The sequence below is a fragment of the Battus philenor genome, unplaced genomic scaffold (assembly GCF_028537555.1).
Source record: "Battus philenor isolate CCGP_79_NKW_IND1 unplaced genomic scaffold, ilBatPhil1.0.hap1 SCAF_6, whole genome shotgun sequence".
Taxonomy (NCBI): domain Eukaryota; kingdom Metazoa; phylum Arthropoda; class Insecta; order Lepidoptera; family Papilionidae; genus Battus; species Battus philenor.
In genome coordinates this window covers 10,449,742-10,473,599 of record NW_027181726.1, presented here as the reverse complement: position 1 = coordinate 10,473,599, position 23,858 = coordinate 10,449,742, and the positions used below count along the sequence as shown (strand labels likewise).

The following is a 23,858-nucleotide window of genomic DNA, read 5'->3' as shown; positions in this document are numbered from 1 at the left end:
GAATATGCTGATTTATCACATCCTCGCTTTTAGGCTTATTTTCCATAATTTCCGGTCAGTAACTGACGCATTATTTTGATTAAAAAGCATTATAAAAGTGTTAGTCATGTTTACTGAAAGTATTTCTGAAGATAGCTATACATATTCAAAAAAAATACTCAATAAAATATCTCATTTGTTTATTAATTTATTTACATCATAACTATATATCTATTTACGATTTAAACGCATGAGTTCCACCCCTAATTTTTGTGTTATAATGTTATGTAATGTTAAAACCCGTGTTTTTAGTTTTTAGAAAGTACTTCTGTTATCTCAAGTTCTCTGGTACAAACGACTTCACCTTCGGTAGAATCAGTATCTGTGTTTAGACGTTCGTTTAGTATAGTATGTCGAAAGTAAAGCCAACAATGTAAAATATGAAAAACCATGTAATATATTTTTTTGAAAGTCAAAATTACTTATGTATTACGATTGGTGTTAATTGTCTATGCTATTATAATATTATAACTTATAAACTATGATTTCTTTTTCATATTTGTAATAAAGTTATATAATTATATATATACAATGCGACATACGTGACACTAATCGGTAATATTATTGTTATAAAGACAGGTAAATAATGGACATTTATTCAATAAGAACTTTGGTGTTCAATATATATGTACATTAATGATACATAGCACCATACGTCACGCGCTTACTTAAATAGTGTATTTATTGCTAACCAAAAATGTAATGGGCATAATTTTCAAGAAATTCAGCTTATTAACCAATCCGATCATGTGATTCAATACCACTGTATTAAGTTTGGAGAGGCTTTATTATAAACTGTACATGGACCATAGAATCGATTGCAGTCTCAAATGTCAAAACCCGTGACATAATTATAAAAATTGACCCGGCGTATTGCCAAAACGTCATTTTAAATTTTGATAAGAATCGACATATGTATTGGTCGTGGTAATATCGGACATGTGTCGTCCGATATCAATTTTCATTTTTCATAATTGCTAAATTCCTTATTTTGCGGCACAATAATATTTTTCATATAAATAATTTGATTTATTTTGATTGTAAAATCAATGTCATAGTCGTAAAACACCAGTGTAATAATCGGTTCAAACGGGAAAACACTTAAGATTATGTATCTCAAAACATTGAAAGCACCAAAAATTTTACTATTACTTACTCTGCTTGTCTTTAATTTTATAATTTACTAAAATACAAATATGATACAAAAACATTTATTTTGCTAATTAAATAAATCATTGGCATCGATAAATTTTGGTGTTCTTTTGAAGCAATACTTAAAGTAGAAAATACTACATTTAAAGTGCCTTTAAAAAACTACTAGCTCTAAATCACTAGATCTGTCCACCTATAAAGTAGACATATGACTTTTAAAAGGTCGTCTGAATCTGGGAGTGAGCCACTTCCAACCATTCTTATTAGAAGTCTATGACGAAGGGCCACGTCTAACAGTAAACGTCCTTGGGCTGAAATGATGATGGCAATAATCGCCAGCTGTCTCATTTTGAGTTTTTTTATTTTCGTGATTCATGTGCTCTAATGTAAAGTTATATAAGATCATCACAAGACCTTTGTCTCTTCAAATTTACCTACTTTACCTTAAATGAACAAAAGTTTAAAATTGCGAAAGGTGATATTTCACAATACATTAACTTTCTCTCATAGGTACTCGAAAAGGGATTCCGATTAATACTAATTAAGAACAAACAGACCAATCACGAGAGGCTTATTGCGGGATATATTCCAATTTAAACTTGCTTTCAATTCGAAAGTGGAGGCGCTTCTAAAACCAAATGTTGGACCATGCTTTTAAAGTCGATTTTCGACTTGTTTCTAAAAGAACTTTTCTAATCTGACCAGGCAGCTTCAGCCTTCGGTTCCGCACTTCGGAACCGTAATGAAAAGTAACGATTGCATGTCCACTTCGCCATTAATCAGCCGCTACCATATGTGAGCTTTGCACATTTATTCCAATACAGAATACAAGTATCGCTCTTTATACTTTTTGTTTTCTTTTAATTACACTTAAATAAATGTTTTAAGTTGTTGTTTGATTTTACGTACAGTTAGGTCTACATCTCGATATTATCGTAACGTTCGGCTATCGTAGTAATTAGCGATAACGCTGTCTTAAACAACCGCTATTGAATTATCCTAGTGGATTTATATTTTATTTAGGTGACGCTTACGAGGCAATACTGCGAAGGACAGTACGGGTAGATCCGGCACAGTTGTTCAACCACCATAAAATTAGCATTTGGCTGGCGAGTAGCATTTTCAGCCAAATACAAGTTGTGGACGTACCTGAATTATTCGACCGCACTTCTCAACGAATGGAAGATCAGAGATTTTGTTTCTTTACAACCGCTTAGATGGACATTGAAGATTTTCTTACATTTCTTTTAAATCCTTTTCTCGAAGCAAGTTTCTCGATTCTTTCACACTTAAATATGTTAAAAGTTTTCATCGGGAATTCTTTAAAAAAACTATGTCAAAACAGCAATCAAATAATAAGTTCCGTAATTTCAAAACTCTACGAAATAATTAAAATAACTTTTTTTGATAACTGTTTGATATGATTACAAAAAAGGCTTCATTTATTATAAATTGAAATATTGTTTCAAAATATCCGCGAAATGCTAAGTCATCGTGTACCAAACACTCACTATTCGTTTGAGCTGTCATTAATATCCCTTATTAATTACCCAACAGAGGTTTATTGGATATCAGCATAATCCGCCGGCAAATCCCTCATAAAATGATATATTATTGCTAATTAAATTAAAATAATTACGTAAATCTCTCGGCAAATTTTAATAACATCAGCGGAAAAAGAATCGAGAAGCAACGCGGCATTTGTCATGCTCAACCACCATTAAATTGGAGGAAGCTCTACCTGAACCAAATGCAACTGAATTTCGTATTTTATCCATTCCCAGTACAGCGGAATATGTCACGGTATATGTAATGTAACTTCTACGTACAAGTTTCACGTTATACTAGAATTACTTTCGCTTATTGAACTAATTATTCAAAAGCTCTCGACGTAGTATCTTAAATTATAAATTAAATGGATATTTTTCGCCTATTTCTACAATTACATTCGAATTGAGTTATGCTTAGTCTCTTATATATTTTCATTATTATTTCAGCTCTAGGACATCCGCTGCTAGAAATGAGCTTAACCTATTGATTAACAATGCGACCGGTTGGAAGCGGTCCGCATCTAGTATCTTTCTAAGACCTTAAGAATTTCGTCAATCCGAACCTTAACAGCCCTAATTCGAAACCGAATGCCGCATCGGAAAAAGAATAGAGGAGGCCACTATCGCCTTCATTTTGATAGAGAATGAAAGTAGTAAAATCTCCTCCAACTTCTGCAGAACATTAGTTAAAACAGTAATAAATAGAAACAAATGATAAGACAAATAGTACAATACAAAATTATATATTAGAACTAATTATAATAGAAATAAATTAAATATGTAAATACTAACATTTAAAATAAGAGAAATGTGATATTATATAAAATGTAAAATTAACTAAAAAAGCTGTGATTTATATAAATTGTATAAAAAAGTAAACTGCAGTAATTGAGGATGGACGAAAGGATATTACAGCAGAAGAAAAAAAATGACTGAATTATGGAATGAAGAACTTCTGTTCGAAGAATCGATCGGAGAATCTCTATCATTCTTGATAGAGATTGTGAAGAATGGAATAATAGTATGAAAATAATACAAATGAAGTGAAAAATTTAATAAAGAATGTAAATCCCTGTTCCCAACAAAATAGGGGATGGAACGAGAGGTCTCCAATATCGGGGATCATAAAAAAAACCTTAACTGCCCAGCGAGCGTCTGTTCTGTGCATTCTATGACCTGTTCTGCCACTTCAACATGACCAATTGGCATTAATAGATTCACTGAATTCAATAAAATTGAATAAAAAGCATCTGTAAACCGGTAAATACATTGATCACAAATCCTCAAAATATATTACTTCTCCCGATCTGCATAGGGCCTCGTTGTAAATCATCGCTGGAACCTATGTCTGATAGAAAGCATTGCACGGCTGATAATAGTATACCAATAATCTATTGCTTGTTATTAAAACGTGCATAATATTATCATGTATATACTTTAAGGGTCGAACTATCGTCTAAGTAACCGACAATTTCCCATTGAATTAAGGGAGAAAAATGACAAACTTATTTAGTTTTTTAATAGTAGAAATAGAAATAAAACATAGTATATATTCGATGTTAATTTATACGCCCGACTTAAAGATATTTGAAATTCGAATGAAGCATTCTTGTGCAGATCTTTTTTTTTATGTCCCTTTTGTCTTTCTTTATGACTCTTTTTTTCTCTCCCTGTTTCATCCACTCTTACCCTCAATCTCCATTTAAACTTACGGATGAATGAAATAATTATATAATCACTTATTTTCTTTAAAAGTGATTACACACAAATATTTAACCGCAAAATTTTATACTAAACACAATTGTTAAAAAAGCTATTATCATCAAAAATCATTTCTGTATACACGCCATATAACATCTAGTACAAACTTAACAATAATCATGTTTAACACTCATAAATAATTATAACACAATCGCTTTGTTATGTACCAAAATATAACTAAATTATTCTGGCAACATTAATTATCCAAATTGATGCAGAGGTTAAACAACAAAGCTTTAGTCCAGTGCTGTAATGAAATGAAATAATGTCAAATAAAATCTATCCTCGTCTGTTCGGTAATTGTTCATCCAAGAATAATTACGGAAATTCTAAAACAACTTGGACTTCAAATGCTCCCTAATTGGCAGTTTTAATCTACTAACTTTTGTACGGAATTCAGCAAAAGTAGGCAACAACTTGTCGTGGTCGGTGGTAAAACGATTCTAAACCATCTAACTGAAAATTTATAAATGTATTTTGGCACTGGGATAATTTAATTAATTTAAATTTCTGAAAGCCTTTGTGCGGTCAAGATTGAAATGTGTAGCAAGTTTATTAAAATTGAAACAATGTACAAATGGTTTTTGTTTTATTTGGCGTACTATCTCGCACAACGCTATAAAATTATGAAAGCAGAGTAAAGATCAACTTGTTGGAATATTTTATTTAATATTGAAGTGTGGAAGTTAAAAATAAACATTGCATAAATATTTGTGTAGATTATAATTGAAAGAAAAAGTTTCAGTCTTTTCAGTATGTTGGAACAAAAGCAAACAAAACTTGCACATGCTTGCATATACTTATACATTAGTTAGCTATGCTTTTTATTTATTTTCTGATAAAGACGCACAATAGTTAAAAGGTTTACAAGAATATCCCACAATTCGTTTAATAAATTACTTTCCTCGTTTCACTGTCGAAAATTTGGTCAAACGTGTTTGTATATATTTCACCTACGGCACTTACTCAACCACCATAAAATTGGAAACTGAACCGACGAATTCATTCGAAATAATTGTTCCTAGCCTGCGTAACAATACCTGCTGTATTTTATTTAGGCTTTGTTTGTAAATTTTCTCTTCTCATCACATAGTTATCAAATTACAAATTCGAAAGATAATTTTCTACATTACTGTATTGTTGTGTGAAACAATCTTTAATATCAAAATTTGAAACGAAACAAATATTTGGTCACCCAATCAATTATGATGAAATAATGAAGCATTCAATCAAAATGTAAACGAAAACAGTCTGCATCGCATATTTTATCTTTAACAATCCTTGCCCAACTGAACCAATTAGCGTAAAAACCTTTCGTACTACGGTCCAATGTTATAAATTTGGCACTTAGCCTGACGCAAATTTTCAACGCTGTCAGCAAATAAAATGTGCCGCAGTAATAGTTTTGCGACGGCTGCACTAAATTGACACAAAATATCATTTTTCATTTTAACGCAGGTTTCAATTATCCGTCCTCCGTACCTGCGTCGAAAGGTAAATAATTTAAACTTTTTAAACTCGTCACTCGCTCGCCGTAGCATCTGGCTGATGTTTATCTTCTCCTAACTTTCAAACTTTTTCATGTCGCTCTAAGAAAATATTCTGGTTTATTTTGTAACAAAACCGAAATCAAATGCGAACATCTAAATTTTTTGATGTAATATTTAAAGCAGTAAACTTAAATATTTCGAATTTTTCCATTTTTCCTTTTCTGCGTCTGCTAAAAAAAGTTTATTTCTGATGACGTACAAGAAATCCTACAGGTGATAACACTTAACCTATTGTTTTTTTTTATGTTTTTATTGTAATTCCGAACTTTAAAATATAATTTTGGAACAACGCGCAACATTTTGAAGCTGGTTGTCTAAATATTTCTATTCTTAACCAACAGGAAATAATAGATATAACAAAGGACTCAATAAAATACGAGATAAATATCTGCCGTTGATAGTAATTAATACCACGAGCGTATATGTCATAATAACCTTAAAAAAATATTCATTCAACAGCCGCAGTTCGTCTTGTATCTGCATAAAATAATTGGCTCCCCGCAAAGACTACCGTTATTCCGCGGGAACGAATTAAAAACTGACCACGGTAAAAAACAAAATAGGAACAATAAAGAACTTAATGATACTTTTAACGTTTATGCACTACTTTAAAATTGTGTCCTGCGTATAAAATCGGCCCGTTAAATGTGTATTGCGGTTGGCAATCTGCCAGCCACGTACCGCCACACGTCCGAATCTGCGAATCTCTCACTCGGTTCACTACTCGCGCCTGGGCTGATTCCGACGTATCGACACCGAATAGCGGCGTCGCTTTTAATGCTCTTTTGATTATATTGTTTGTTAATTTGCCATTCCGAAAGGTTGCTATTTAATATAGCCTCTACAGTGTAACACGAAAACGTATTAATGGACAATTTTTAATAATGACATAAAAAAGTTATACGTCTTTTTCATATTTGTTTAATGTTACTTATAACTGCAACAAATCAATAATATCAAACAAATTAGACTATAAATTATGTTAAATAAAACGCTTGTCAATACATCTATTATGCATTTTCAAGAGGAAATAAAAAAGTGATGTCCAATGTTAATTTAAATGTTAATTTTATTTGCAATAGTATTTAGTTACTATGCTCATATAAACTATACTCGCTTAAGCTTCATGTCCAAAATAATAATTTATCTTGTTTTTTTTATTGATTGGAAATAATTTGCTAGTTAACTTGCAATTGTTTGTTCCGTGCCTACGTGCTATTTACGACTTAGTTTTGTAACTAAAAATTAACCAGAAAATAGAAACAAACACTGAAAATTTTATTATTAATAAATTAAACTATAAAACAGAAAAACTCTCAGGTAGTCACGTAATGAAGAAATTTACAAATCATATTAAAAACATTGTATCTTGCGCTCATAATACCAATGTGCGAACGCATACTTAAATGTATTTGCTAACGTTTATGCCTAAAAAAGAGAGGCTTAAAAAGTGAGTTTGAAAGAGCGCAGTTTTGTTTAGCGAATAGAGAATAGCTGTGTTCACAAAAGTTCTCTATATACTCTATAGCGATACTTGAGTACACATAGCATATCAAGTATCGCTTCCAGCCGATCCTTTTGGAAATTAATAAGGGAGGTCTGTATTCATTAGTGAACGTCCTACAGTTGAAATGAAGATGATGAGTGTAATCAAGAAAAGTTAAGGAAAAGGAAAGGTACAAATCCTTAAAAATTAATAAAAGCACCTGAGATATTTTAATTTTTTTTTACTGGTATTAAAATATTTACTTTGTATTGTGAAAAAAAACTGTATTTACGTTACATGATGATTTATATTTCTATTTGCCGTTGCAAAATTGTAAAAAACTTCAAACAAAGATGAAATAAAATAAAACAAAATCTCCGCACGCCTAATAAATATGATTTGTGAAAATAAAAATGTCAAGTGTTAACACCGTTTTATTCACTCGAGCCTCAAAGAACAAAGGGTGGACTCCTAAAGCCGAGCTTTCACTTACAACAACAATGCGGCCGGAAAGTACATCACATACATCAAAGCGATTGCAAGTGAAAAACGCCACAGAGTAAAGAGGAAACGTTGTAAAAATCACGACGACGTGTGAAGTGTCATTGGTCGCGTCTCAGTCGAGTGCCGATCGCTTGTTTTTCCCACTTTCGATGGGCGCCGCGGGCCGAGCTCGCTTCGAGAGTTCTCGCCTGCGATTTCAGCGGCCCTAAAGCAGGCTCTGTTTTTTACGAGGTCAAGTGTCACAAAATATTACGGTTTGCGATAAATTACTCACTGACACATACAGATTCAAACATGTACATCGAGGTCGTATTTAAAATTTTATTACTTTTTAACTGTTATATACTTTCCCATATTAATTAACGTACTCGTCGATTCGTATTTGTTTAAAGGTTTTACCAATTCATCATAATCATCACCATGCCGTAGCCCGTTCACTTGTGGAAATATACTTTTATGTCTTCCCAAACATTTCCAAAAAGATCGATGAGGTACGGCCGGCAGTTAACATCGTTATTGAAAAGTCTGTACATGATTTGGATAGACCTCCTACGCTATGCTTGCCGCTCCGTGGTCTTTACTCCAAAAACCTGTGCCACAACGGCTGTCTGCTTAAGTTATACTTTCTTAATATTGTGTTTTTATTAATTTTTATTGTGATATTACGATTCTAATATAACATTTATGTTTACAATTAATAACATTCATCATTTTAAAGTAACCCTTTGTTAATAATACAAAATGTTTAATATGATAGTAACTTTTAAAAATTTTATAAAGTACTATACAAAATACGCTGTTAAAAAACATCAGTATACACGAAAATCTATACGGAAATTCACGTCGTCCTAGTTGCCACTGTAAATATGGGACAGAGCACGCTCCGATGGTTAGAGTCGGGAAAAAGAATGCCACAAGAAAAACCAACGAAAAGGTACAACAAGAGGTTTTAGTTAACTTTGTTCTTATCTTGTGTTCTAACCACATTGTGAATATATACGTGCCAAACTTACAATCCTTTTTCTATTTTAGAAAATCCGTGAATATTTTAGTTGCAAAGGTAAAGATTCTTTGAATACATAGACTGTTTTGTTACCTTCAACTACATTCAAGTATATTTTCACTGTAATCTTTACATATATTTCTCGTGTTTTTTTGTTGTATAAATCAACGTTATTTATCCCATGTCGTAATTACAGTGATAGACTACAAGTTATTTGTTTATTAATTCATATTTTTATCCGCTTGAGATCGTTTACAGTAACCTCTTCTATATATCATAAAAACGCTAAAAGAACCGAATTTGATAGACCAAAATCGGATTGTGTTCTCTAATAATCATCATTCAACTTAAAGCTATGGGCTTTCGAAATGCGTCTCCATCTGAGATGAGTTCATAACAAATTCAAGCGCATTGTTTTAGGTACAATTTATTCCTTAAATAACCTAACTTAAAAATCCTTTTCGTTGTAATAAGATTTTAAATAAATTTTGTTTAACAACCTTTTTTAACTTAATACATGATTATTACAAGATATTAATGGAATACTGTTACTCGCAAATAAGTTAAATCCGCTCGTGGGTGATGGTTTTCTTATAAAATCATTAACATACAAGAAAGTTAATTTTATAAGAGATTTGAAAAATATACGTAAATTGGGTTTGCACACTTTTAAAAATGGAACATGTGTAATTTTTAGATTTATTTTATGATATTATTTACACAAACAAACAAAGCGCTATTCATGTATAAGCTAGCACTGAGCATTATGTATATCACTAACTCCGTAAACAATATATTATTGGTTTACAAAATTGTTCTTTATAAACTCAAGCTTCTTACCACTCTTACGTAAAAAAAAATTGTTTCAAACATGAGCTATTTGAGGTTAGAAATTGGTCATAGTCGCTATAAAATTTATTAAACCTAAACACTTAGTGTATTTATGTCAGTTAAGACGAATAAAATAATTAGAAACACTGACTTTCCATTTGCTGATGTTTATTTGATTACTATTAACAAATATTCGTCATAAAAGTAAGACTAAATTTATAGTGTTTAAAAAATTACGCCAAACATAAAATAATAATTATATTATATTAGTTACATTAAACAGTTACGCCATCTATTGTTTTATTGTTCAAGTTCTGCCTAACAAATATATACAATGAAAAGAACAAAACACATACGACATCCAAAAGTTCGCCCAAGAATTTAGCTTCACGTCAACTTCCATTTTGTGGAGAAAAACAAGCTGAGGCAAACATTGTTTTGAAATGAGGTCATTATTATTTTTCGTAAGAGAAACAAATGCCATTACGACAATTGTGGAAACATAAAAGCGGGTTGGTTTTTATTCCGTTAAATTCAATGCTATAGATCCAAATACGTATTTGAATTTATGAAGTCGCTCTAGTGCGTACTATTTTTAATACCAGTTTTTTTTTAGGTTAATCCGTCTGATAAAGGCTCGCTTTATAATGTTACGGATGATTTTATAATTAGATATCGTACACACCTACACTCATTGCCTTGAGACAGAAACAGTTATTCTTCTAGTTTGTTCGTCTTTAAATAAAAATACAACACACCTTACACATTAAACATCATTACAGCTATAGCCAATGTTGGAAATACGCCTCCCCCATAAAAAGGTTGGGAGCGTTCACCCAGAGCGTTCCGATGACCTTAACAAGATGATCTGTTCCTGCCACTTCAACTTGTCATTCTTCTGGACTACATCGACTACTTCAGTTTGTCTACGGATTTTATTATTTCTGATTCAATATCATATAGAAAACCCGAGCTTAGCTCCCCTCACGGTTCGTTGAGCTACTGTAAGCTTCACAATGAAGTTCGTAGTAAGAGACCACGTATCACTTCTAAGTCATTCACATTAATAGCGGGTATCAAGTATAGATGCCAACGTGATACCAACACTATGTGTACAATATACTGTAAGTCTGAAGAAATAACTTCTATTTCATTTGGTAAGTGCTATACGAGACGCCTTCTATGAAGATAGGTTCGAATGCAAACAGTTACTCTGACTACATTGCTACTAAAGGAATATTTATCTACAAATATGGAAACAACAGACGTCTCCGATTATATAAAAAGCTTTAAACTTAACTTGATGTAGCAAAATTTATAATCACTTCGTTTAACCAGAAATACTGATACAATAACTGAAAAAGAACATAATGTTGTAATAAATTTTTGAATTGATAATTTTTATATAAATATTCATTGCGTGTTCTGATTTACACGATAACCAGGTTTAAACATTTTTTTGATATTAAAATTTTGTTGTGATAAAGAAAACCGAATCGGAAATGCAATTTTTAGAACTCCGTCCACTTGGTATTATTTGAATGTTCGTCTACCGGGCTAATAATAGGTATAATGATCAGAATCAGAAAAATCTCTGGCCTTCCACATAGTACTTGCATGAAAAGGGATCTACGTAATAAAAAAAAAAGTTCATCGCTAGATTAAACTTATAAAATAGACTAGTATAGATTACGAGTAATTTATTCACAATAACTATCAAAACTAGTGCAGATGTTATACAGTTTCAATTTAAGGGCTTACAACGACGGAAGTTCTCTCCGGGATGAACTTCGAGGGAACTTTGTTTCTTATGACATTGTCAACTAATCTTCTAACCGCCAGCACGGGAGCGTGTGTACAGTCGACAACACAGTTTATTATTTCGTCTATACAATTATGAACATAATGACTTTGATTAAGCACTTTGTTTATACATAACATGTGCTTCACATACTATTTTCCATTATACCGCTATCATAACGTATAAATATATTAATGTTTATTGTAACAATTAATATTATTGGTTACTTTTTCGAAATTGTATCAGCGAAGTTCAATTTTTTATCATTATTTTAGTTATTAAATATTGACAGCAAAATAGTAAAAATTCAAGTAAAACTACAAAGAATTCAACTTTAATATTTGTCTGTATAGTGTTTATCGAAATAATTTGACTACAGATTGCTGACATCATGATTTTTTAAAACACTACTGAGGCTATTTCGCCGTAAAAAATATATATGCAGTATGAATCTTGCAAGGTAATCCAGTTGAAGAAAGTTTTCAATGACGTGGTAATTAATGGTAGGGGAATACGAATGTTTTTTCGTTTGTAATCGACCAATAACTCAAAAAATATATTGTAAAATATAACACGAGCAAATGACAGACCGGCGATATAATTTGTGGCTTGATTTATTATTAGATGATACTGGGTAATTGTCTTGATCTCTGTCAACAGCAGTCCCTGTCTACAACGTGAGATATGGGCTGGCACGTGATATGTTGCTAATTTTGCGACACCCATTCATTTAGCAATCGCGAAAGTGAATGGGAACGGACAGCGTTCGTAGGAAGCATACACCGAATACCCAGCATAAATTATTACACAAATTACATTTGAAAATAGGGACGATAATTAACCACGTCTATAAATAACGTTTTCTATAATGTTTTACCGGCTTTTAATATTCAGTTTTATATGAAAAGTATAAATGAAATTATAAACTCAATCGTATTAGTCTGTGTATGCATAATAATAGTTTAACATAATATCAAAGAGTTTAACTTGTTGCATCCGCCGGTCATCACGCCCTAGCTCAAACAAAGAGCAAAAAGAAGACAACTGGGATTTCAGCGCAGCTCAACATATTCGCGAACGTCTGTGGCTACCAAGTATGCTTTAAATAGACTTGACTATTCACTACAGAGAAATACGTGTTATTCTAATTTATTTTGTACAAAGTCTTTTAACTGTTTCGAGTATATTTAAATAAATATTTTTGTTTAAAATAAAATTGATAATTTAGTTTAAAACTTGACTTCACATGTGCTTAAAATAAACCTAATCACGTCGTAATTTTTGGATGCATTTGATAGAATACCGCAATAACACTGTATAGCCAATTCACTCTTCTGATAAAAAATCAATATATTACTATGTTATAGTAATTATGTACTGATAACAATTAAAATAAAAAATATCGCCATCATTATCATGGTATCAGCTAATAGATGCCTACTGCAAGGCTTTTCTACAAAGATCGCAAGGAAAAATAAATTTATAACCACACTTAATCAGCTGAATCAACATGACGCGAAGAAACATTAAATAATCGAGAAGCAATGACGTAAGAAAACAGATACGTATTAAGCACTCTGTGCTGTTATAAAACGCGAGTCAATATGGATTTTAAAAGACACTTAAAGATTCATAAACGTAAGCTTTGCTCAGTTCACCTCAGTTGGAGTCGTAAACTTAAGTGTAATGCGTCAGAATATCGTATTACATACGTATTATACGGTAACTTAGAGCGTTGGGTTGTCTTTTGTACACCTGGTGACGTGAATAAACTGTATCTTTGTGGTCTAATATTAAATTCTGCTTGTTTATAATGTTACCCACTATAGTTGTTATGTAGAACATATACGTGACGTATTATCTTTAACATTTAATCTTTTGTTTGTATATCGCAACATTTCAGAGGCTAGAACAACAATTTATTGATGTAGTGTCATATGAAACAGGTATATAATACTTAAGGATTTTTTTAGGAACTTCAGGGTAAAACATAATTAAGATGACATTTAAAGTATCTTATTGCGACCAAATCTTCGAAAAATCAATGAGTAACGCAAAGACTAGGTTCGAAAAGATCGGGGCCACTTGTAACATATCTAACATTAACGTGGAGGTTGTAAGGGAATGTTCCCAAGAAGAGTCATACCGTAGTTACATTGAGCGACTACCGCGAAGTCCATATCGATAGTCTTGTGATTCTTTAATGTGTATATTTCAAGAGAAAAGTCTTTTGTAACACTTCGAAAACACATTAAAATTGATATTCGTAATGAAATGGTGGCAGTTATAACAATATGGAATTGCTATGTTCATGTTAACGTTTATAACAACATTTATATCGATTACGTTATGTATTTTTATAGCTCCCTCTTTTGTGGGCCTCACGTTCTTAATTTTTGCTTATTTATATAACTTTCAGTTTTATTTATTTTCTCTTTATTTATTTCACATTTGTGTTTTACTTTTCCTCCTATATCTTTAATTTCTTACACAGCCTGTAGTATCTTCATCCTTATTCCCATTATTTATTTCCTTAATTATAGATCTGCAACATTTGAGGAACGTAGGTCTGTCTTCGTCACTGTTTATCAGCGAGTCGATGCTGTCCTCAGTTATTTTCTCTCCTATAAGGAGTTCGAGATCACATCAGAGTCCTCCAAATGTGGTTACATTATGTTAGATCTTCGCTGTTATAAAAATATAAGAGTTTTTACTACATTCAGTTCGTGTTAAATGCTGTGAATTGTCATTGACGACTAGCCTCACCATTAAAATAGAAACTTTGTTATTAAATGGTGTTTTTTTAATGCAATGGGGCATTAGGAACGATTTAATTGTTTACAGAGCGTAACTGGATCGAACATTAATGATTCACTGCACCCTTGTTACAAACGGACTGTAGATAGTAAACAGAAAGTTTTTTTTTTTCTTTTTATTTAATTAATGAAATAATATTAATGTAAAGAAGAATTGAACAGTGTACTTAAACGTAGTCTCTTACATAGGACCTCACTGGCAAGCTCACATTCGTTAAATAGGTTATAGAGAGAGAGGGGTAACCTATAAATTCAACAGGTATGAGGACATTCGCAGACAACCGAAAGCAACAGAAATAGCCCTGCGGATATGCTAGTTGAAGTGGCAATGGTCAGGCTAAATAGCGAACAGAACAGATAATCACTGGGGTTTTTTTAGTTTTGGAACGAAAGCGCAGTATAAAATTTCCATCCGCAAGGTGGACAGATAAAATATTATGGTCGTCGGAAGATGCTGGAGGCAGGTTATTTCCTATTTAAAATCTAAGAAGATGATCAAATGAACATGATATAAGAATCATTAGTTCAAAACTATTTTAACAACACATTTATTTTTACATTTATGGTTTTAAATTGACATACATTTGAATTGTTTGAAACAAGCTTTAAGTTATTTTAAGTTACTGTTATGTACTTAATTAATGTATAATATTTACAACCATTTGTTAATAATATTTAAGTGATACACTACAAACCTAGATGACTTTATGTAAGGCAACGATGTGACAGAGATGGTTTGGACTGAAACGTTAAATCTTTGATTTACTCGTAACTTCCTCATGTTCCAACTCTTCGCTTATTAAGTGACAACATTCAAAAGAAATACAGGCATAAATTAATTTCTTTATATGGTTTTTATTTAATTTTATTTGCATTGAATTTCGTATAAGTTATATTGGTTACTACTTTATTTTATTAATACGAGGTAAATTTACCGGGTATTTAATGCTGAAAGTATAATAAAAAAATCTCATGTAACAAATATACTTAGTTTTGCAGCTATAGGCTCACCCTTGTCACGTCTGGGACTTAATAATCTCCAGGTGAGACCACTTGCTACGTCTACCCCGATCGAGGTTAAAAGACGTGAATGTTTATTTATTTTTTATACAAAAATAAAGTATCGCGTTCTGTTATTTTTTGTTAGGTTTACAAACACATAAAATTATACAATATAAATAAAAACCAACCATCTTAATGATTGCTAAGCGTTAAAAGTTGAAAGTGCCTTAATCAATTTAGCTTATTATTCCATATTTTTTGTTAAGATACGAGGAAGTTTCTTAGAGAGAGAAAAATCAAGTGTCAAGGAAAAACTAAAAAGACACCACTGATTTTCCTGTATAATTTTATTTACCACAGAGTAATAAGCAGTGAAACAAATGACGACAAAACAAAACCACAAAAAGGTATAATGTAATGGTATAATCATGCAAAAAATCAGTAAGTGAGAACTGTAGCAATTGCTTATTATTAAGACATTAATTCAATTTAGGTTCAAACTCGTTCTCATACCGATGACTTTACTTAGTAAACTCAATACGAAATTATGTCGAATTTTCGCCCGGTACGACAGCCACAGTATGAAGAAAATTGTAACAAAAATATCTTTTGTTGTTTATACTAATATTGTTTAATTTCATAATTTTGAGTATATGCGTTATATCAGCCAGATCGCGTTGTAAAATGATCTACTTGTTATATAATTAAATTAGGTATTGTATATTTTTGTAAGCGAGGAATGAATGCATCATTTGAAGTTGTAAATAACAACACCGCATCGGCGCAGACAAGATTGACGCTCGAACCACCAATGTTTTCAAATCTCTCAAGACATTTTTATGCTGTTAGTCGAATATAAGAATATTTATCTGCAACTGTGCTTTATTGGAAAATGGTTAATCATTAACCCTTAATTAGGCGCATTAAGAAAATCACTCAATTAGGCGCATGGGGTCTTAAATGACCCCAAAAAAACATTGGGAAAGGAGTATCAAAAAGGAATAAAATTTAATGGATTTCTATAGTAATTAATAAAGTTCTTTAATATACTTAACTTTAAGAAACAAATACTTACTATGACATTAAAAATATTAAAAAAAAACTAAAACAGTAAACCTCTCTCTAAACTAATTTTTTTGGCATAGCCGAGATCAACTTAAGAAATAAAGTTTATTCAGCCTCATCAGCGGAATCGTCTGTTCTGCATCCGACACAGTAAATGCTTGAGTGTTGCTGACAAATAAATTTACAACACTTGAAACATTTTGTTGGCACTTTTTTGTCGTCCTTTCTAGGACATGATGAACAGCGCCCGCGCTTAGCTGTCGATTGATAAACCGCCTTGTTCACATTATAAACTTCATGGAACCGTTTTTTTGTTGTCGCTGGTACAGCACGTAGTTGTATGCGACGTTTTTGGTGATCTTCCACAAGTGCCGCAGCTATTTTCTTCAAGAAAATCCGTCTTGAATATGTCAAAGTCTTCTCAATATTCGCTTTGTGTATGACAAATGCCAGATATGTATATACTCCAGGTAAATGTAAAATAATATTTTGTGCTCGGGTCCTTACTGCGTTCGATGGTGGTACTTTACACCATTTCACTTTGGGGCCATTTCTCTGAGTATGTCGAGATAAAAAATAATTATCTTCCGTCTTCCGATGTCTTGGATATGTTCAGACTCCTCAATTTTACTTTCTGAATTATGAGCACTATCAATGACAGCATCGTTTAAAGTTTCGCCTTCCGAATCCGAACCAGCGACATCTTGCTCTTCATCAAGCACTTCATCCAGCCATTGCAATACTTGTTGGTCGTTAGGCATTTCAATTTAAAAAAAAGAAAAAGCATAGAAAAAACTCAAAAATACATAAAGAAATCATACCGTATCAAAATACATACATACAAAGATAAATAGTAAACAATATACTAATATAATCACAAAAAAACAACAAAAGTAAAAACTTGCCTTCGCCAAAAAATGTAACGTAACTGGGCGCATGGGGTCAGCTCTCTAAAGGACAGCGATGCATGCACATGCGTTAATGTTCTGGATGTGACTAATTTGCGTACCCCGGGGGGATTGAGGAAGCTAGAAAGAGCGTTAGTACGCTCTGAAGACTGTAAGCCATAATTTTTTGAATTTCAAGTGGCCCTGACCCCATGCGCCTAATTAAGGGTTAAATGTTAGTCATGTTGACAATTCTGACGTAACATTTTTAAAAAATGTTCCGAGACTATTTGCTTTAAGGTATACAATAAATAAATTACTTAAAACTTTTATTCGTATTGTATTAACTTATCATAACACAGGTATGAAGAAGAATAAAAAGCGTAATAAATATGAAAATCCCGTAACGATTTCTCGCGTTTTCCTCAAATTGCGTAAAATCAAAATTGTTAAACTGTATTTCAGGAGGTAAATATTATTGTCACATTATTGAAATGTCTATCAAACTCCTATGAAAAGGTTGACTGAAATATTTTCATTTCATATCCAATGACATGCTTGTGATACATTTCCAACGAAAAGAGCAATTTATAATTTGAGCCATTTATGTCGATTTTTTACTCTTTCCCTAAATTGTGAACTCTTGTCAGAGCGGTCGTGGTGACATCCCGCTCGGCTCTGATGCCCCCCTCTGTCGATCACCGTGTAGCTCGGTGTTTGGTGGAGTAAGAGCATTCATTTATTGAGTTGTTAATCGCAAGTTCAATGAGACCTTTCGATCTTGTTGAAGAGCGCCCACGAAATCGCTTGCCTTGTACTACCAAACGTTCCATTGAGTCCTCCCGTCCGTTCCATTACGGATGACATGTCCAACGAACTTGACTTATGTTTACTTCTTTAAGGATCGAAACGTTGGTTCGGTGCGCTGTCCACTGAATTCTGACATTCCGTCTTCAGCACAATATTTCTAGGGCGTCAATTTTCAAACGATCCAGAATCCCCAGCGTCCAGACCTCAGCTCCGTATTGAAAGATTGGATAGACCAGGCTTCTCGTGCGTTGAATCTTTCTGTTTCTGGTTATTTTGCGGTTTTTCCTGATCTTTGTGCATGCCTGTTCCAAGAATTTAGTATAATGCAATATATACACGTTTTAATGTTTCGTTATTGTGATTTAGAAATATGTGACATAATATCTTTGAGCTATATTAATACCCTATATTAAATAAACTGTTTGAGTGGATTTGTGGAGTGGAATTGTAGTTTGGAGGTATAGCAGCGAAATCTCTTTATAACTTGCTTAACGATTTAGGCCTGTCAAGAGCCAACATCAACTCATTTATGGAACGGGCTACCAATGCAGCTTTAGTAGGAAGATTTCAAATTTAAATGTGTAGAAGGAAGAGTTATATTGGTAAAGGTTAACTTCAATGTAATGCAAGAAGTCCGATCCCACTCAATACATCTAGATGGACGGACCAGAATGGTAAATCGAGGAAATATTAAAAAGTTGCGTCTCTTTCATACTTTGTTTTTGCGGTATCAACAAGCTGATAAATACACATTTTGTTAAGTCAATAGCAAAAATATTTTGCGTTGTATAAAAAAAATAATAATAAATTAAGACCCTGTCGAAATATTATAACGTAAGAAGTGAAGTTACGTATTCAATTAATTATTGTACATATTATAATAATAAAGTTGTCAAAACAAGTAAACACTTTATAAAGTTTCTGCGAATGTATCTTACAGATTTAATAGACAATACTATGAAAGACGGAGTTTCTTGTAAACTCAGACGGAAGTTGGATAAGTTTCTGTGCATGCCCTTCCCGTAAATTGAAATGGATACTGAAATACATCTCCCTCTTGCTTTGTTATTAATTAATCTCTGCACCGACAAGACAAATAGATGTTTATCTTTACTTTTCATAAAAATAATAATTTTCATATTCAGGACATAAAAATTACAATAAAATTCACTGTTTAATGAAACTACACACAGTCTGTCTGGCAAAATGGATTAGCTTAAAATTTCATTTCGTTCTGAAAGACAATAACGTAAAGATGAAGAACTAAGTGCATACGATTAAAAACTAATGTGCACAATAAAAACATCCAAAAAAAAGTTTGACAAATTAATTTAAAAAGGGAAATGAAAAGGTATTACATTTATTCTGTCCTTATTCAAAATTTTCGGTGTGTAAGCAGGACTAATTTATATAATCTTCTCAAGCACATAATAAATCATCAAATGATCTCTTAAATTTATTTTCTTACAATATTAAATATAAATACTAATCACTATAAAATAAATATCGTCTGTATTAAGAGGTTTTCTTCCTGGACAAAAACTTTACATAAAATTTGGTACATAATGTGTCACTCTGTTATTGAAATCGCGCACTGGGTATACGCCTCCTCCAGTTCAGCTCAAGCTTACACAATTCTTCGTCTTCCTTCTCCCTTGTCTCGCTATTTTTACTATTTCGTCACTTCACTTCTGCAAAACCATAATTTTATCGATCCCAAGGATTTGACATTAAATTTTACAATCTCAATTTTTTTGCATTTTGCATTTTTTTTCTTTAAACCAGAAAGTTAGAGTCTTTCGAGAGCCAGTCGGCTTGAGAGAGATTTTAATATAGTGCGTTTAATAGCTTGTGTTATTGTTATTATTACGATCGTACAAAATGGTTTATATGTTGTACAAAATTGGTGAATTTATCAAAATATTCGAATAGATTATCACTAAACTAAACTGTTCACACAAACTACATTATTGTAGCATGCTCTGGCATGTTGAAGTTTCTGACTAGAGCTCTATAGGGATGCTGCTGCCGTGAACGCCGTCGATAAATTGGCAGTTGAACTTCAAATGTTCCCAATCAGAACTCACATTAAATACATGGATTACTACATGTATATACTTAATAATTATTATCTTATTTTAATTGATATTAAATGAAGTTTCTCAAAAATTCAATTTTTTCTTTTAGATTAGCGACTCGAAATGGATACTGATATTTGCCATAAACAGTCGCTTTCATTCACAATGATGGATGATTTAGAATTATCAGTTCAACTCTTAATTTGTGTCTTTAAAAGCTAACTCTAGCTGATGATGAAGGGCGATCCACAAGATCTTGAATTGCGGATTCGCCAACAACATATGTGTATCCCGTCAATCAAACAAGCGATGGGTAACCATGAGCTCAGTTTTATACTTTATGTGGAAATTTACTGTAATATGTATTTTAACTATTTATTTATAAACCGCTACTATCAGTTACTGTGTAATTCATAAAAAAAATATATTTTAGAAAGTAGAACATATAAAATCAAATAAACATTTACGGACTTTTGTAATTTTGTATCTTCTTTCAAAATGTCTACAAATACAATACATTAACGCTTTAAGGGTGTAAGCAGAGAAACGTAAATATTTTACACAATGAAAGCAAGATTAACAAATTCTGTGCCCATCCTTTCTGTAAGGCTTGAGATATGGACCGCTGTCACGCAACGAAACCAGACACTTTTGCTTTACTTTCACTTTTTTGTATCTAAGAATATAAACGCAAGATTTGATTTTATTTACGTAGCTGTTATGTGACTTAATGAAGTACGCTATTTATGCAGTATAAATAGCGTAAATAGTATTATGCAGTATAAATAGCTAATATAGATCAATAACTAATACAAGTCTTGTACTATGCTACATCAAGAATTAACCCAATAAAAACAAACATTTCACTTGAAATTGCCTTATAAGACAATCAATTCTGTTTTAACACCAAAATTATACAGTGTAAAAATAACTCTTCTACCTCTATAAAACTTAACGAACTTTTGATAAATCTACGGGATTATAACAAAAGTTATGACATTTCTTCATGTATTACTCAAAATTCTCTCCATTTGGTGTTCATTACAGTCTAATGTCAACAATCAGAAAGAACAATGAAAGTTATCATCTCATTGTATTGAAGAAAATCTAATATTTAACTTAAGTCATCCAAGGAATACACGAATCTTGTTCAGCAAGCTTTGAATGGACCAGTAAAGTATAATTTCGATTGGACAGCAATCAAAGCCCGTTGAAGACGGCGCGTGAGGTGACTTAGTAAAATATTAAATGTGCTACTACTGAAAGCTACAAGTCGCGGGGAGACGCTATACCAATATGTTCATAAGTTTATAAAATTATATGTCTTTATCCTGATAAATAATGCTACGGTGAATGTTGTCAATAAACATTTTAAAAGCAATTTGCTAAAAATCTCTCCTATAATGTCCAAAACCATTTCGTTTTAATTTTTTTTTACTACTTACGTTTTAATTTTTTTTTAATACTTTGTATAAGAATTTTTAATTTATTTCATAAACAAACAATAACGCGTTATGGATCACAAAGAAAAATTATAATATTAAAAAGAAATACATATGTGTAACTTGCAAAGCTGTCTGCGGATTTTATTATAATATTTAATAGGTATTCTAAAACAGTGTAATACGAATCACAAAAATAAAAAAAATATGTAAAAGAAGAAATGAAGTATTTGTATCATTCTTATAATATTTAGTTTACTTCATTTCAAAACTTACTACTGCTAATTATTGTTATTAAATGACTTTTGGATATGTTACTTTATCAAAACTAATACAACCGGGTTGGCTCTTCAAACTTTGTTCTACATAGATAAAATATATATATAGGCCTCCCCATAGATGACCAATAAGACCGGTTGGAAACGGTCTGCGTAAGTCCTATGTTCAAGACTTGTTTATTACAATATATATATGCTATATGATAATAGTAATACCTTGTATATTCAAATCAAAATTTTACGCCATCGGCTCCCTTCATTACACTCAACTCAATCAATCCACCAAATTAACAAATAATGCATTCCAAACGAATATACCAATTTTACATTTACAATTTTACAAAGATATTTCTCTTAAATTTTAATTGAAAATACCGCTATTATTTAAGTTTACGTAATTTCAAATAACATGTAAGAACTTTTTTGTAACCCTTTACTAAGGTATTGCACATTTAAATGACTCACTTTTACTATTATTGTAGCGATTGGACGCCTACAGTCACACGTAGGGTTCCTCTATAAATATCCAATAGGCTCCTATTCGGTTGGAAGCGGCTGGCATGGCTATATTCTAATGTTGATGCGTGCTGTTAGCCGTTTTGGCTTTTACAGCTTCATCGGACTCAGGGCTCGCGGATCCGAAATCCGCGAGCTAATAAACTAAATAAAAATCTACGTCAGATGCTTCACCTGACGTATTGTATTAGCTAATTGTTACCTAGTCGGTTTTCAGAGAAAGATGTGATCCCTTCCTCCGAAGACATTTCATCTGAATAGATATCAACCAACCAGCTGGATTCTGAGATTCTGAATAGGCTTTTTCCGATTCATTTGTCTAGAGCTCCTGTCCATCTTGTAGGGGAATGTCCTACCCTGTGTTCGCCAGTCAATGCTTGGGGTCTTTAAACCAATAGTAATTTTAAAAAATACGCTTGCACAAAAAAAAAGTCAAAATCTACTATAAAACCAAAAAAAATTCTCTTAGCATTATTATTTTATAGAGCTATACTTGTCCTAATTCCGATTATTTATATATATAGATATTATTGTTTTATACTGTCTGTATTACCGTTGAAACCTTTAAATTCAAGCATATTCTTTTTTTCTTTTGCTTTACGTTATATATTAATATTTTAATGTTTAAAAGTAACTTAAATATTTATCAGGTTAAATTCGTATTTCCTCACCGTGACTACTAATATTTCAAAATATATATTTTTTGTACAGCAGCTTTCGAGTTTTATAAAATATTAGGATGAGATACGTGAAATACGTTTTATATGTTCTTATACGTGATTCTGTATTATCGTCGGGTAGAATAGATCACTCCCTGTTCGAGGATGTCAATCGGGGACTGATTTATTGAGGGCCCTATAGTGGCGTCGACTAAACTGTCCCGCGTTTTGCTCGCATTGCAGCGCGAGCCACCGGCAAACAAGTCACTCACCTGCCACTTCCCCTCATAGAAAATTCGAATCTACTAAATACCTTTACAAACGAAAACACTTGAAATTCCGAATAGACTACCAGAACACGGACGGAACTTCAGACATGACATGCGTGTTAACGAAATGTTGGCGCTTGGTCAACTTCAATGAAAACTTTACGTTCAGTTTTTGCTGAATTTCGTAACAAATTAAAACGTACCTATATTATGGCTTCGACCGAGCGAGTTTCGTTACAGAGTTGTGTTTCATGTTTTTCTTTTTAATTACAGAAACTTGGCGGTGACTAAAACAAAAATTCTGTACAGGGGAAATTGTTAATTTGCAAGGGTCTTTTATGCAAACTTGCTAGGCAAAC

General features: G+C 32.2%; 1 protein-coding gene across 4 annotated transcripts in view; it reads right to left on the bottom strand.

Annotated features, from left to right (window-relative positions):
* Nucleotides 1–23,858, bottom strand: part of Rbp6 (RNA-binding protein 6) — a 511,568-nt gene that overhangs the window by 291,332 nt on the left and 196,378 nt on the right. The gene's annotated exons all lie outside the window — the stretch shown is intronic.